This window comes from Manis javanica, chromosome 10 (genome assembly GCF_040802235.1).
Source record: "Manis javanica isolate MJ-LG chromosome 10, MJ_LKY, whole genome shotgun sequence".
Taxonomy (NCBI): domain Eukaryota; kingdom Metazoa; phylum Chordata; class Mammalia; order Pholidota; family Manidae; genus Manis; species Manis javanica.
Genome location: NC_133165.1, coordinates 63,998,560 through 64,015,445, shown reverse-complemented (window position 1 = coordinate 64,015,445; position 16,886 = coordinate 63,998,560). Strand labels below are relative to the sequence as shown.

Here is a 16,886-nt window from a genome sequence, read left to right as displayed (position 1 = left end):
TCAATAGGCTTACCTGGGCATTATTATTATAGACTTACTGAATGCCAGAGCTGGGTGTGGCCATACCTGCCTTCTATGGGGGCTCACACCTTTGTTCACAGTAGAAACCTGTTTGGAAACCTGATAGGTGAAGGAACAAAGAAGAAAACAGATAAGAGTAACTGATGTTAGGACAAGGGACCAGAACTGTGCCAGCTTGGCCTTTTCCTGCCTTGGGTCCTTAAGAACTGCAGTTGTAAGTGGAGTTTGGAGGAATCATACTGTGTTTCATGTATTTGAAGACCCATTCCCCACCCCACCCCTCACCCACATTTAAACAACTGTGAGACCAGATGCATCTTACAGTTGGTCTTGAACCTGTGGTCTTTGTGACATCACCATCACTGCCTGGGCTCCTCTTTATGCGGTTGTGATTCTGGGTGATAAGATAGGATAAATGCAGTCCCTTGAAGTTTCAGGCAGTAAACCATTTAAAGACCATTTGAGGAAGGACCATATGCATTGTTACTTAAAACATTCTGTTGACAGCAGTTTGGAAGAAATTACAAGAGACAGTAACAGAGCCCCCTCTCAAAAATCTGCATGAGCATTGTTCTTGATGTCCAGAGGACAATATTACATGGAAAATACGGACATCGAATGTGAAGGAAATGAAGGCGTACCTTAGTCATCTTACATTTCCCTTTCATGCGTGTACTTTGAGTTCTTCAGTACGTAAAATATTTTTTTAAACTTAGTGATAAGAAAGCATATTATAATTTAATTGGCAACATTTCCTAGTAGTAAATAAAATAAATGTGCCTTAAAAGTGATGACATCTCAAAGTCAACAAACTATGGTTCTTTTAAAACCATTTAGTTCTAATTTTGCGTTTCAAAGATTAATGACCAGAGAGCGTTTAGTGACATACCCATGGCAATATGGTTTTTCCAGGACCTAATGAACCAGTTGCAGATATTTGTCAAGCAGTTCTTTCCTAGTCAGCTTGGGCTAGAGCCCTCACCCTGTGTTTCACTCATCAACACTAATCATATGTTAAGATTTTTAGTTGCTTAGGGTCTGTATTTCTTACTAGAATATAAATTCCTTGAGGGCAGGGACTAAGTCTGTCTTGTTTATTTGCTAGATAACAAGGCAACTAGCATTTAACAAATGATCAATAGATATTCACTGGAAAGATGGATGGATGTGTGGATGTATGGATATGATAGATGGTTGGTTGGATGAATGGATGGTTAGTTGGATGAATGGTCAGGTGGATGGATGGATGGATGAAAAGGACTAAAACCTTTCATACTCAGAGAGAAGCTATAAGATAGTTGGGTAAAGTGTTGCTGTATATGGTGATTGATGTACTAATATAAAGGACTGAGCAGAGTGGAAACAGTAAGGACTCTAGTTCGTCTGCTTGTTCCCTTGCCGCTCACCCTAATGGGGAGTCTTTCCCTTGGGACTAGCGTATAGTTGTTTCTCACATGGGGCAGAAGAAAAGAACTGGATCAGGAGAGGGGCCAGGAGGAAAGGCTACCCTCCTTGTCAAGGCAGAGGAGGCCAAAGGAGGATGTGGTCACTGTCCTTGATGTGGGCAACTCTGCCTCCCTCAGTTCCGGATCCCGGTGGGGTCTCAGTAGGGCTCTAATAAAACTCACGCTCACTGCAGCAGGCTACCCGGCCTCTCCATGGAGAATCCACAGGCTCCCTTGATGCCTTGCTGATTTGTTATCTACAGTGACTGCACTATTAGTTTCCCATCTGTTCCTTTATCTGAAAGGGTTCAAGTCTCATAAAACAAAAGGAAGTCAAGTGAATGCCCCTGACATCTGTGAGAAAATGAAAGGGACTGATTTACTGTCATCCTGGTAACTTGGAGTCCACCTGAGGCTGACCTTCACCTTAGTTTTCAGCCCTTTTCTCAGCAGTAGTCATGTACACATTCTTGGGTCCATTGTTTAGCAAATACTCTATGATGAGTCCGAACATTTACAGCATTGAGTTACATGAGGAGGAAATTCCATGTACCTGAAATAGATACAAAGCTCTGCTTAACAAACTAATTTTCAAGTCCTGGAAAATGGGAGTATTATCCTCTCACAGGGTTGCTTTGAAGGTTAAATTAAATAAGAGATGTAAGAACAGTTTGTAAAGTATTAACTGCTTTAAAAGGATGAAGAATTGTAGAAGGCATCAGGGATTTCCTAATTTTAATTTCTCCATTCAGTCATCTTGTTTAACTCATGCCAGACTCATGGATCCTTACATACACATAGAAGGAGGCCAAGCAAGTGTAGCTCTGAGGGCTGTTTGTCTGATGGTTTAAGAAGTCTGATCTTTCGTTGAAGTTTATCCTCCCCCCATTTCCTTTCAAGCAGAATGGGACCCTCAGCATTGTCCTATTAATTATCTTTGAAGAAGCAACAGCCCCTAAGCAGTGTATAGCAGTGTTGGGCACTAGCTAAACTCCCTAACTCACTGATGACTAGCATTCACTAGCTACCAGTGAAGCTTCCCCTGATGTCTGTCCATCTTGGGGTCTTCCTTTACCTCCAGAGTGTTTCTCTCTTCTCACCCCACAGCTGGACAAGATATAATGCTCAGCACTTCTTGTTTAGCTGGACTTCCAGGCCCTTGGTTTATTCTGATCCAAGCATAACAGCTCTGGTTTTTTATATCTAAATAGTTACTCAACATAGAAGACTGGCCAAAAGGATATCCAAAAGACACACAAAAATAAATGACACACACCCCCCAGCCAATATCTCATTAATTTGCTAAGCAATGTTTGGTACCTCTCTTTCTCCAACTATTAAATGGAAAGGATAGTAATACTACAAGTAAATATCCTACTTTGACCCAACAGAAGAGCTTAAACCTTTGAATCCACATCCATTGGCTACAGGGGACTGTCCCAGGACCACAGGTGGAACTCTTATTCCTTAGGCTGCCCATCAACACTGTGGAACAACCACACTTAATTGAAATTGTTAACAGAGACACTTGTCTCTCAGACATTTAGAGCTGCAGAAAGGTAGAGAATCTGATTCTTGGTCTTTGAAATGCTAGCCCAGATTCTGGCAATAGTAGATGCTCAAAAAACGTTTTTGGACCAAAACAGTCCACAAGTATCTGTAAGAATGCAATCACCTTCTCTAGGAGACCATTGAAGAGCAGAGTAATTTCAAAGTTAGCTAGGCCAATTGCTTAAGTTTAACTTGCAGAATTCAGTTTTCAATCATGTCACAACTTTGAAGATATGAATACAACCAAGTAGCCTACAGGTAAAAAGTCAAGGATGGAGCATTTTCCCAAAGGAAAATTTCCTGGGCTCTTGAGGCAAGTGTGATTTCTGCTCAGTGCCTTTTGCTGGTCCTTATGAATTCTCAGATATAAATGTGCACCACTCAGGCCATCCTGTTCAGGAAGAGGGCAAGTTTCACTGAGGTGGGTCACTGCCTATTTCTGGTATCTTAAAGGTGGTGTCACTTTAATTGTTAGATGATCTGTAGGAACATATGACTGGTAGATTTGGGCGTTATTTGCTCTTTCATGACTGAATGAGATAAATACTGATCATAATTTTGTTTCACATGAATATTTGTGGTACGTAATATTTATGTGCTGTAAGTCCCTGCCACTAATCTAACTTATACTCAGATTCTAAGAGGATGAGAGAAATTCTGGTACATTCCTCATGTCACTGCCCAGAGTGGAAAGTGCCAGAAGACCTTTCTTTGCTAGTCTGGGTGGCAAGAACTGAGTGAGACTAAAAATGCAGCCGTTCATCACTGAAACCCAGCTTTGATCCCAGCAGCTTTGCTGAACCAGCGAATATTAGGAGGAACTTGAAATGAGTATTGGAAAAAGCATCTGTTATTTCCTGAGGGGAATAACTTCCTAGTAGCACCACTAAAAGTAAAATACAGATAAAACTGTAGCATGAGTAATAATGTTCTTTCCAAAAGAAATATGCAGATAAAGCTATCATATTCTGGTGTGAGCCTCCATCCCCCTTATGAAGACAGTGGAAAAAAATAATCAACCAAGTAAACTGAGGGAAAAATAACTCTGTCTGCTTCTGTTCAAATTCCTTTATCATTCTGCACCAACCAGTGATAGTTCTGTTTACTGCAAGCCAATGCTCTTTGTCCACCCTAATTACCTGAATTTGAACTTATGTGTTCATTCATTCCACATTGATTTTTCACATGGACCTTCCTTTTTGTAACAGAAGACACCAAAAGCCCAGCTTTGGAAAAATAAGACATCAACAAAATTAATGTAGTGTGATCTACTGTTGGACAAAACTATTGTGCCAGGCACCATCCTAGGCATTGAAGATACAGAGGGAACAAAACACTATCTTTATCACTAGCATTTGAAATAAGGTAATTTAATCTATAGACTTTTCATCAAAAATATTTCTATTTTACTGTTTATGACTTTTTAAAGCTATAGAGTTAATGGAATTTCAAGAATGAAAGAGCTCCACCATTGTCTATTTTGGTAAATGTGCCTATGGTATTGCTTTTAAAAAAATTCATTTTCTCTATTAATATTACAGATAAAGGGTGAGGGTCTTAGCAAAACATTTACTTCATTTGGGGGGGTGACAAAAACTATCCTAAGACTAGGTTTTTCCCTGGTATTTAAATATTATTTAGTTTCTCTGTATATTACATTATATTATTGGATTGCCACCCCCATCCCATTCCAACAACACAAACTTCCTGTCATTTTCCCGATTCACTTTTTAGTGACAGAAAACAAAAGGTTCCAATCAAGCAAGTCAGAAACCGTGAAGTTCTCTTGTCCCTTACATTTCCTCAATCCCCACATATTTAATTTAATTGTCCCTAACTCAGGGCACTTCCTGAATATTCCTAGAGTCCACACCATCCATATAGCTATCAATGGATTTCAGTGTTTTATGTGTTGCCTACCTGTCCCCCAAAATTCACCCTACCCTGATTGCCTTGGTATCTGTCTACCCTGCAGTTCTTAGCCTTCTTTGCAGTTAGGTATGGACAAGGAACAAGTTCTTACTCTTGGTATGTTAACAGAAGCAGACCAGCGGTGGCTTTTAAGAAAGCTCTTTTCACCCTTCCACCAGGTGCATGTAGACAGGATAAAGTCCTAGGGCAGAACTTTCCAAACTTTCTCAGTTCACAGAGCCTGTAGTGTCTCTGTAAATTTTTAACAGCACCTCTGTCAAATGCAGTATCATTTATTTATTAGTCCATCTATTAAATTTATTTTAATAAATTTATTTCCTTTTATTAAATAGTCAGGTCCAAACCACTTAGTAACCAAAAAAAAAAAAACCTAAATTGAAAAAACCTCAAGTACTTAGTATGTGATTGGCTTACTAGGCACTACACAACTTCTTAAACCTTCTGGTAACACTGACAGCATTATTTCTTGTTCCACATTGATTTTTCACATGGACCCTCCTTTTTGTAACAGCAGACACCAAAAGCCCAGCTTTGGAAAAATAAGACATCAGCACAATTAATGTAGTGTGATCTAATGTTGGACAAAACTGTCTCCTGCTAGTGGTTGGTGTTGTGTCCAGCAAATACGTATAGCTGTATTTCCTTTAAAATTTTTAAATAGTCCATGATGGTCCTATGAGTTCACTGAGGGAACCTCAAGGCCCCTTAGTGCACAGTTTGGAAACCAGAGCCCTAGAGGATGACAGAGTCACAAAATGGAAAAAAGCATAAATCCCTGAATCTCTGTGTGGAGGAGAGCTGACTGCTGATTAGAAACACGTATCTTAGACTCATATGAGAAAAATAAACTTCTATTGTGTTTGAGTCATTATTCATTTTTGTATTTGTTGACATCACCTAGCCTAACTTACTTCATACATTATATTACTACAGTAACCTCCTAATGGTTCTCTTTGACCCAAATCTAATGCCTTTCTGTCCAACACTTACATATCATCATTACCAAATCCACTGCTTTACACCAATAACAGGCCGTAATTTTCTAAAATCCAAATGTGAACACTTCCTGTGTTTGCCTCCTAGTCTGTTTTCCACCAATGCATCTTCAGGCACCAAACCCTAAATCACTGTCTCTCAATCTAGACATATTAGATCAACTGGGGAGCTTTAAAAAACAACCAATGCCCTGTTCCCACCTCCAAGGATTTTCAGCTAATTGAAATGGACCAATTTCTGGAAGAGCACAAGCTACCACAACTCATCCAATATGAAGCAGATAATTTGAAAAATCTTGTAGCTATCAAGGAAATTGAATTTGTAATTTTAAAACTCCAAAAAAGGAAATGTTCAGATCGAGATAGCTTCTTGAAAAATTACACCAAATGTATAAAAATAAACAACAATTCTACACAGAAAGTAGAAGAGGTTCAAATTCATTTTATGAAGCTAATATTATGACCCTGACATAAAAAACAGATAGTACAGAAAGAAAATTAGAGAATATATCCTTGATGAATGTAAATGCAAAAAATCCTTAAAATATTAGCAAATAGAATTCAGCGATATATATTTTTTAATTATATACCATGAACAAATGGAATTTATTTCAGGGATGCAACATTGATTCAACATTAGAAAATCAATCAGTGTAGTCCACTACTTTGTTAGACTAAAGAAGAAAAATCACATAATCATAATTGATTTGATGCAAAAAAATCTTGACAAAATTCAAACTCATTCATGATAAAAACTCTCAGAAAAACAGGCATAGAGGAAAATTTCCTCAACTTGATAAAAGATATCTACAAAAAAGTTACAGCTAACATAATACTTAATAATGAAACACTGAATGTGTTTCTCCTAAGATAGGAAACAAAGTGTATGTCCACTCTCATAAGTTAATTCAGCATAGTGCTAGATGCTTTAGCCAAGGCTTTAGGCAAGAAAAGGAAATAAGTGGCATATAAATTGGAAACTGTCCTTTTTTGCAAATGACATGATTATCTGTACATAGAAAACCCTAAGGAATCTACAAGAAAAACCTCCTAGAACTATTAAGTGAGTTTGGCAATGTCACAAGATACAAAATAAATACACAAAAATCAGTTGTATATCTATATATTAGCAATGAACACATGTACATCAAAGGTAATAATGCAATACTATTTGGAATTGTTCCCCCCAAATGAAATCATTAGGTGTAAAAGTAGCAAAACAGGTACAGGACTTGTCTGCTGAAAAGTACAAAATGCTGATGAAAGAAATCAAAGAAAGTCTATGTAACTGGAGAGACATATCACATTCATGGATTGCAAGACTCAACACAGTAAAGATGTCTGTTCTTTACAAATTGATGTACAGGTTTAATGCAAATCCTATGAATATCCCAGCAAATATTTTTTAGCTACAGACAAGATTATTCTAACATTTATGTGGAAAGGCAAAGGAATTAGAATAGCTGAAATAGTTTTTAAAAAGAAAAAAAATTAAAGTCAGCCTACCCAATTTCAAGACTTACTATGTAATGATAGAAATAGACTGGGTACTACTGCAGAGAAATAGATACATCAGTGGAGCAAAATAGAGAACCCAGTATTATTGACTGACTTTTGACAAGATGCAAAAGCAATTCAAAGAAAGAAAGATAGCCTATTCAACAAATGGTGCTGGAGCAATTGGGCAGCCATAGCCCCAATCCCCAAAACAATATATGAACATTGACTAAGTCTCACGCCTTATATAAAAATTAACGCACAATGGAACAGACTTAAAGGTAAACTATAATATTATAGAACTTTTAGAAAGTGTGGAAGAAACAGAAGAAAATTTTCATGATCTAAAGTTCAACAGAGTTGAACTTGACAACAGCATGAACCACAAAATGAATTGATCAATTAGACTTCATCAAAATTAAAAACATTTGCTCTACGAAAGACCTTGTGAAGGGGATAAAAAGAAAGTCTACAGACTGGGAGGAAATACTTGAAAGCTGCATATTCAATAGGGACTATATCTAGAATATATAAGCAACTCTTAAAATTCAACAGTGAACAGGCAGTATGATTAGAAAATGGGCAAAAGACATGAAGAGACATTTCATTAAAGAGGATATGTGGATGGCAAATAAGTAAACACACAAAAAATTGTTCAACATTTTTCATTAAGGAATTGACTCAAATTACCCCAAAATTAAAGCCACAGTTAGATATCACTGACACACTTATCATTATGGCTAAAATAAAAAATAGTGACATCAAGTGCTGACAAGGATACAGAGAAATGGATCATTCATACATTGCTGGTGGGAATATGAAATGTTACAGCTACCTTGAAAATAATTTGGCAGTTTATTAGAAAGCTAAATACTCAACTACCTTATGAACCAGCAGATGTACTTCTGGATATTTATCCCAGGGAAATGAATATTCATGTTCACAAAAAATCTGTAAATGAATATTTATAACAGCCTTATTCGTAATTGCTCAAAATGGGAAACACACACATCCTTCAACATTTAAATGGTTTAACAAACGATGGTATGTCTACACTAAGGAATACTACTCAACAATAAAAAGTAACAAACTATTGCTACCCACAACTTGAATCAATCACCAGAAAATTATACTGAGTGTAGAAAGTCAACCAGAAAGCATTCATACTGTATGATTGCATGACAAAGCAATGAAGTTATGCACATAGAGAATAGGTTAGGGGTTGACAAGGGTTAATGAAGAATAGGTTAGGGGGGAAGTGGGTGTGGCTACAAAGGAATCCTTGTGGGGATGAGAGTGTCCTGTGTCTTGACTGTAACAGTGTCAATATCCTGCTTGTGATATGGTATTATAGTTTTGCAAGATGTTACCGTAGGGGAAAGCAAGGGAAAGGGTAACTGCATGGGAATCTACAGTTCTCTCACAATATAAAAATTAATTTAAAAAATTCTCATCAGCAGGTATTCTCATTTGGTCTGAGGTGGCCAGGCATTAGGATTTTAACAGCTCCTTAGGTATTTCTAACATGCAGCCAGAATTAAGAAAGTGCAAATTGAACTGATGGACTTGCACTCCCCAGAGCCCACGAATCACCTACCATTCATTGTTCCCCTGCCTTTGCATCTCCACTCCTTTCAGTTGCTGAGCTAAGGCTGTCTTCAAGACTCAGTTTTGGGATAACTCCTTCAAGGAGCTCTCCTGAGTACTCTTTGCCCAGTTTGATTAGAGGTCCTATGATAACCCTTTATTCACCCTTGTCATACTCCTTATCTCTCTTTGCTATAAGCACATTTTTATGTCTCCCTCCTTTCAGACACAGTTGTTAAAATTGTCCATTTTGTAATTCCCTCTTTAGCCCCTGAATTTTAGGGACTTGCCAAAAGTTAGAGGTAACTCCCTGTTTCTAGTTTAGGCCTAATTATACTTTTTTAAAAAATTAGGGTATCATTGATATACAATCTTATGAAGGTTTCACGTGAACAACATTGTGGTTTCAACATTCACTCATATTATCAAGTCCTCACTGCCCCCCTCCCCATTGCAGTCACTGTCTGTCAGCATATTAAGATGCTATAGAGTCACTTGTCTTCTCCCTGCTATACATCCTTCCCCATGACCCGCTACATTATGTGTGCTAATCATAATGCCTCTTAGTCCCGTTCTCCCTGCCTCCCCAACCATCCTCCCCAACCCCTCTCTTTGGTAACTGCTAGTCCCTGCTTGGAGTCTGTGACTGCTGCTGTTTTGTTCCTTCACTTTTGCTTTGTTGTTATACTCCACAAATGAAGGAACTCATTTGGTAGTTGACTTTCTTGACCTGGTTTATTTCACTGAGCATAATACCCTCTAGCTCCATCCATGTTATTGCAAATGGGAGGATTCAGGTTTTTTATGGCTGAATACTATTACATTGTGTATATGTACCACCTCTTCTTTATCTGTTCATCTATTGATGGACATTAGGTTGCTTCCATATCTTGGCTATTGTAAATGGTGCTGACATAAACAGAGGGATGCATGTGTCTTTTCGAATCAGGGATCTTGTTTTTGGGGGGTAAGTTACTAGGAGTGGAATTCCTGGGTCAAATGGTATTTCTATTTTGAGTTTTTTGAGATACCTCCATACTGCTTTCCACAATGGTTGAATTAATTTACATTCCCACCAGCAGTGTAGGAGGGTTCCCCTTTCTCTGAATTCTCACCAGCATTTGTTGTTTCTTATCTATTGGATGGTGGCCATCCTAACTAGTGTGAAGTGATATCTCATTGTGGTTTTCATTTGCATTTCTATGATGATTAGCAATGTGAAACATTTTTTCATGTATCTGTTGGCCAGCTGAATTTCTTCTTTGGAGAAGTGTCTATTCAGATCCTCTGCCCATTTTTTAATCGGGTTATTTGTTTTTTGGTTGTTTAAGTGTGTGAATTCTTTATATGTTTTGGATGTTAACACCTTATCGAAAAAGTCATTATGAATATATTCTCCCATAATGTAGGATGCCTTTTTGTTCTGCTGATGTTGTCCTTCGCAGTACAGAAGCCTTTTAGTTTGATGTAGTCCCATTTGTTCATTTTTTATTGTTTCCCTTACCCAAGGATATGTGTCCAGGAAAATTTGCTCATGTTTACATTCAAGAGAGCTTTGCCTATGTTTTCTTCATGGTTTCATGACTTACATTCACATCTTTGATCCATTTCAAGTTTACTTATGTGTATGGAGTTAGACAATAATCCAGTTTCATTCTCTTGCATGTATCTGTCCAGTTTTGCCAATAACAGTTGTTGAAGAGGCTGTCATTTCTCCATTGTATATTCATGACTGCCTTATTGTATATTAATTAGCCATACATGTGTTGGTTTATATCTGGGCTCTCTATTCTTTTCCATTGATCTATGGGTCTCTTCCTGTGCCAGTACCAAATTCTTTTAATTATTGTGGCTTTGTAGTAGAGCTTGAAATTAGGGAGTATAATGCCCCCATTTTGCTCTTCCTTCTCAGGATTGCTTTGGCTATTCAGTGTCTTTTGTGGTTCCATAGAACTATTGTAGTTTGTTGAAAAGTGCTGTTAGTATTTTGATAGGGATTGCATAGAATCTGTATATTGCTTTAGGCAGGATGGCCATTTTGACAATATTAATACTTCCTATCCATGAGCATGGGAGGTGTTTCCATTTATTGGTATCTTCTTTAATTACTCTCATGAGTGTCTTATAGTTTTCAGGATATAGGTCTTACACCTTCTTGGTTAGCTTTATTCTTTTTGATGCAGTTGTAAATAGAGTTCTTTTCCTGATTTCTGTTTCTGATAGTTCATCAGTAGCATATTGGAATGCAAGAGACTTCTGTGTATTAATATTGTATCCTGCAACTTTGCTGACTTCAGATATTAGTTCTAGTAGTTTTTTGATTGAGTCTTTAGGGTTTTCTATGTACACTACCATGTCATCTACAAACAGTGACAGGTTAGCTTCTTCCTTACTAATCTGGATGCCTTTTCATTGTGTTGTCTGATTGCCATGGCTAGGACCTCCAGTACTATGTTGAATAAAAGCAGAGAGAGTGAGCATCCTTGTCTTGTTCCCAATCTTAGAAGAAAAGTTTTAAGCCTTTCGCTGTTAAGTGTGATGTTGGCTGTGGGTTTGTCGTATATGGCCTTTATTATGTTGAGACACTTACCCTCTATACCCATGTTCTTGAGAGTTTTTACCGTGAATGGATGTTGAGTTTTGTTGAATGCTTTTTCAGTATCAATTGACATGACCATGTGATATTTGTCCTTTATTTGTTGATGTAATATATGATGTTGATTGATTTTTGAATATTGTACCATCCTTGCACCCCTAGAATAAATGCCACTTGATCATGATAGATGATCTTTTTGATATATTTTTTAATTCAGTTTGCTAATATTTTGTTGAGTATTTTTGCATCTATGTCCATCAGGCATATTGGTCTGTAATTTTCTTTTATTGTGGTGTCTTTGCCTGGTTGTGGTATCAGAGTGAAGCTGGCCTCATAGAATGAATTTGGAAGTATTCCCTCCTCTTCTACTTTTTGCAAAACTTTAAGGAGGGTGGCTGTTAGGTCTTCTCTAAATGTCTGATAAAATTCAGCAGTGAAGCCATCTGGTCCAGGCATTTGTTCTTAGGTAGTTTTTTGATTAGCAGTTCAGTTTCATTGCTTGTAACTGGTCTGTTCAGATTTTTTGTTTCTTCCTTAGTTAGTCTTGGAAGGTTGTATTTTTCTAGAAATTTGTCCATTTCTTCTAGGTTATCCAGTTTGTTAGCATATAATTTTTCATAGTATTCTCTAATAAGTCTTTGTATTTCTGTGCTGTCTGTAGTGATTTTTCCTTTCTCATTTCTGATTCTGTTTATGTGTGTAGACACTTTTTTTTCTCGATAAGGCTGGCTTGGGTTTTATCTATTTTGTATATTTTCTCCAAGAACTAGCTCCTGGTTTCATTGATTCTTTCTATTGTTTTATTCCTCTTAAATTTATTTATTTCTGCTCTGATCTTTATTATGTCCCTCCTTCTACTGACTTTGGGCCTCATTTGTTCATCTTTTTCTAGTTTCATCAATTGCAAGTTTAGACTATTCACTTGGGATTGTTCTTATTTCTTGAGATAGGCTTGTATTGCTGTATATTTTCCTCTTAGAACTACCTTTGCTGCATCCCACATGTTTTGGGCTGTGGAGTTGTTGTTTTCATTTGTCTCAATATATTACGTGATCTCTGTTTTAATTTGGTCATTGACCCATTGATTATTTAAGAGCATGTTGGATGGCCGTGTGCTTGTGAGTTTTTTGTTTTCTTTATGTAATTTATTTCTAGTTTCATACCTTTGTGGTCTGTGAAGCTGGTTGGCACAATTTCAATCCTTCTGAATTTACTGAGGCTCTTTTTGTGGCCTAGTATGTGATCTATTCTGGAAAACGTTCCGTGTATACTTTAGAAGAATGTGTGTCCTGCTGCTTTCAGTGTAGTATTCTGTAGATGTCTGTTAGGTCCATCTTTTCTATTGTGTTGTTCAGTGCCTCTTTCTCCTTACTTATTTTCTGTCTGGTTGATCTGTCTTTTGATATGAGAGGTGTGTTGAAGTCTCCTAAGATGAATGCATTGCATTCTATTTCTGCCTTTAATTCTGTTAGTATTTGTTTCACATATGTGGTGCTCCCATATTGGGTTCATAGATGTTTATAATACTTGTACCCTCTTGTTGGACTGACCGCTTTATCTTTAAATAATAATCTTCTTTGTCTTTTGTTACTTTCTTTGTTTTGAAGTCTATTTTGTTGATACAAGTACTGCAACTCCTGCATTTTTCTCCCTATTATTTACATGAAATTTCTTTTTCCATCCCTTCATTTTTAGTTTGTGTATTTCTCTGGGTTTGCGGTGAGTCTCTTGTTGGCCGCATATAGATGGGTTTTGTTTTTTATCCATTCTGTAACTCTATGTCTTTTGATTGGTGCATTCCATCCATTTACATTTAGGGTGATTGTTGATAGATATGTATTTATTGCCAATGAAGGCTTTAGATTTGTGATTACCAAAGGTTCAAGGGCTGCTTCTTCACTATCTAACAGTCTAACTTAATTTGCTTATTATTATGCTATTTCAAACACAATCTAACGGTTCTTTTTTTTTTCTCCCTTCTTTTTCTTCCTCTTCCACCCTTTATATATTATGTGTCATATTCTATATTCTTTGTGTATCCCTTGACTGACTTTGTGGGTAGTTGATTTAATTTTGCATTTGCTTAGTAATGAATTAGTCTACTTCCTTCACTGTGGTTTTATTTTCTCTGGTGACAGAGCACTAGCCTTAGGAGTACTTCCATCTAGAGCAATCCCTTTAAGATGTACTATAGAGATGCTTTGTTGGTGATGAATTCCCTTAACTTTTGCTTATCTGGAAATTGTTTAATCCCTGCTTCAAATTTAATTGGTAATCTTTCTGGGTAGAGTATTCTTGGTTTGAGCCCCTTCTTTTCTGCTGAGAAGTCTGCTGATAACCTGATGGGGTTTCCTTTATACGTGATCCTTTTTCTCACTCTGGCTGCTTTCAATACTCTCTCCTTGTCCTTAATATTTGCTATTTTAATTATTATGTCTTGGTGTTGTCTTCCTAGAGTTCCTTGTGTTGGGAGATCTCTGTACTTGCATGACCTGAGTGACTGTCCTTCCCCAAACTGAGGAATTTTTCCACAGTTATTTCCTCAAAGAGACTTTCTACCCCTTTCTCCCTCTCCTTCTTCTGGAACCCCTATAATATGAATTTTGTTCCTTTGGATTGGTCGGTCACTCAGCTCTCTTATTAGTCTTTCATTCCTAGAAATCCTTTTATCTCTCTGTGCCTCAGTTTCTTTGTATTCCTGTTCTCTAATTTATATTTCATTTGCCATCTCCTCTTACCTCATCTAATCTCTTTTAGATCTCTCCATTGTATGTTTCATTAAAAATACTGTAGTTTTCAAATTTTCTATGTCTTTGTAAAGTTGTTCCTGAGATCTTGAATATTTTTCTGTAGCTCCATGAGCATGTTTATGTCTTTTATTTTGAAAACTTTATCAAGAAGAGTGGTGATTCAGTTTCCCTAAGCCCTCTTTCTGGCATTTTTTTCTTGTTATTTTGTCTGGACCAAATTCCTTTGCCTCTTCATTTTATTTAGTGTTTCCTATGGAATAATAACTTTGTGTAGGTGGTGCCTGCTAGTGCCCAGAAGGTCTGGTCTCTGGAGCTGCCTTATGCCTGCATCAATGGCAGAGTCGCAGGAGAGTGGAGCCAGCACCTGCTGGGAGAAAAGAGCTCAGCTGGGAGAGTTCCCTGCCTTTTGGCTGTAACGGCTTGCCTCCATTGCCAGGTCTGGGGCAGCAGTTAAGCAGGATTGGTGCCTGCTGGGAGGAAAGAGTGGTAGGCTGTGTCCCTCAAACTGCCTGCCTTTAGTTTGTCCCAGCAGGGCTGGTTGTGCATACCTCTTCTCCACAAGCAGCTGGAACCTCAGTGTCTCTAAGTATTCTGCCCATCTTTGCTTTCTAACCCCACTAATATCCATGGCACCATGTAATGTGGGTTCATACTCCCAGAGCAGATCTCCAGGGCTAGGAGTTTAGCAGTCCTTCCCTCCCCTGCATTTCTCTTACTCCTGCCTGTGGACTGGTGTGGGGGTAGGGCTTGGGTCCCACCAGGTCACAGCTTTGCTACTTTATCCTTTTCTGTGATGTCTTCTCTTTTTCCCTAGATATAGGCAGTCTGTTCTGCTGTCTTCAGGTCACTTTTTCAGATATAGTTGTTTTGCTGTATTTTCGTGTTTTATGTGATTTGGAGATGAGGTTTCTGCCTCACTTCTCAAGCTGCCATCTTTCTTTCACTAGCAAGTGTTTATATGAGAAAGGGTTTGCAGGGTGCATGATCAGCTTTGCCCATTCTTCCAGTTAGTCAGTGCTGAGATGACCTGTGATTATCTCAGGAATCTTGGTCATCAGTCTTCTGGCTCCACCCAGTGCTTGTGGTCAGCTGGTGACTCATCTGCTGGTGGTCTAAGCTCAGCTCCCTATCATATTCAGGTGCTCCAGGCATTCCTCCAAGGAAGGAAGAAAGGAATCGCCCAAGGCCAGGCCTGCAGGATCCTTCCACTAGGGTGACACAGAGGGAACCTTCCTAATTACACTTTTTAAATAAGCAATCAGGCAAGAATCTCCAGACACCCAGAGTTTCACAGAACAAAGTAAAAATTTAAGCCATACCTGTATTCTGTGCAAAGCAGTATTACAAAACACTAAGATGGTCTAATAATGGGTTCTGATCCCCTATGTCTGTGATACTAATTTTCCTTTTATTTTTTTCTTTGTTACATCCAAGTAGATCCAGAATCTGGCCAGTATTTGGGGGACAGTACAGGGGCTTTGCCAGCCTCCCAACTCTAGGGCCCTGCTGGTTCATCATCTTTCTTGGTGGAAATATGGTTGGTATGGGTCATACACAGTTATCACGGTTTCACTCAGGTAGGCTTTGTGGGTAGACTCTCTTCATTCATAGCAACATTAAATAGCAGTTGGTATACTTTAGGAACCATTTTTCACAGAATCTTTGCAAGGATATAATATAAAATGTATCTTGGTTGGAAAAATCCTATTGGCATTTTTATTGATATTGTGAACTTCATAGATTGATTTAGGGAGAACTGATATATTTTTGATGTGGGGTTCTGCTATCTGCTGGAATATTAGATGCCTAGATGACAGAGATTTTCCTTTGTTTTGTTCTATCTCCAAAGCTTAGAACAGTGCCTGGCACATTGTAAGTGTTCAGTTTTTCTTGAATGAATGAATGGTATGCCTTTCCATTTGTTCTGATCTTATATCCATCAGAAGCTTTTTAATGTTTTCTTCACATAGATCTTATACATCTTTCCTTAAATATTTTTTTTAGGAATTTTACTTTTTGGCTATTGTAAATGGGTAGTTCTTTTCTTCTATGATAACTTCTAACTGGCTGTTGTTTGTTTATATAAAGGCTGTGATTTTCTGCATGTTAGGTGACTATCTATGATATTGGATTTTCCTATATGCAAGAATTTTTTCATAATTCTCTTGCTTTCATTAGGCATCATTGTTACTTTTCTTAAAACTTTCTGGAGTTCAGTAATTAAGAGGGTTAAATTATAAACACAAAGAAAAACAGCAAACAGCTAAATCCTATTCTATCAGTGAGATTCCTGTTGGTTATGTTGAGTGACTACTGGCTGGTACAGATGTAAACCTGCAGTTTCTTTTCTAAGATAATTAAATATGGCGATTAAAGAAAATGTCAAAGCCAGAACCGTCACATTCCTAGCCAGTTAGGCATCATCTGTTCCCTGTGGTATTTGCTAATTTGGAGAGATTAGTGTCTTCACTCCATGGCCCTCTTAATTTGGGGAGGGATATTTGCAATTTAA

The 16,886-nt window shown here is 37.7% G+C and overlaps 1 protein-coding gene across 7 annotated transcripts in view; it reads left to right on the top strand.

Annotated features, from left to right (window-relative positions):
• GRIP1 (glutamate receptor interacting protein 1) overlaps positions 1–16,886 on the top strand; it is a 643,653-nt gene that overhangs the window by 483,043 nt on the left and 143,724 nt on the right. The window lies entirely within an intron of this gene.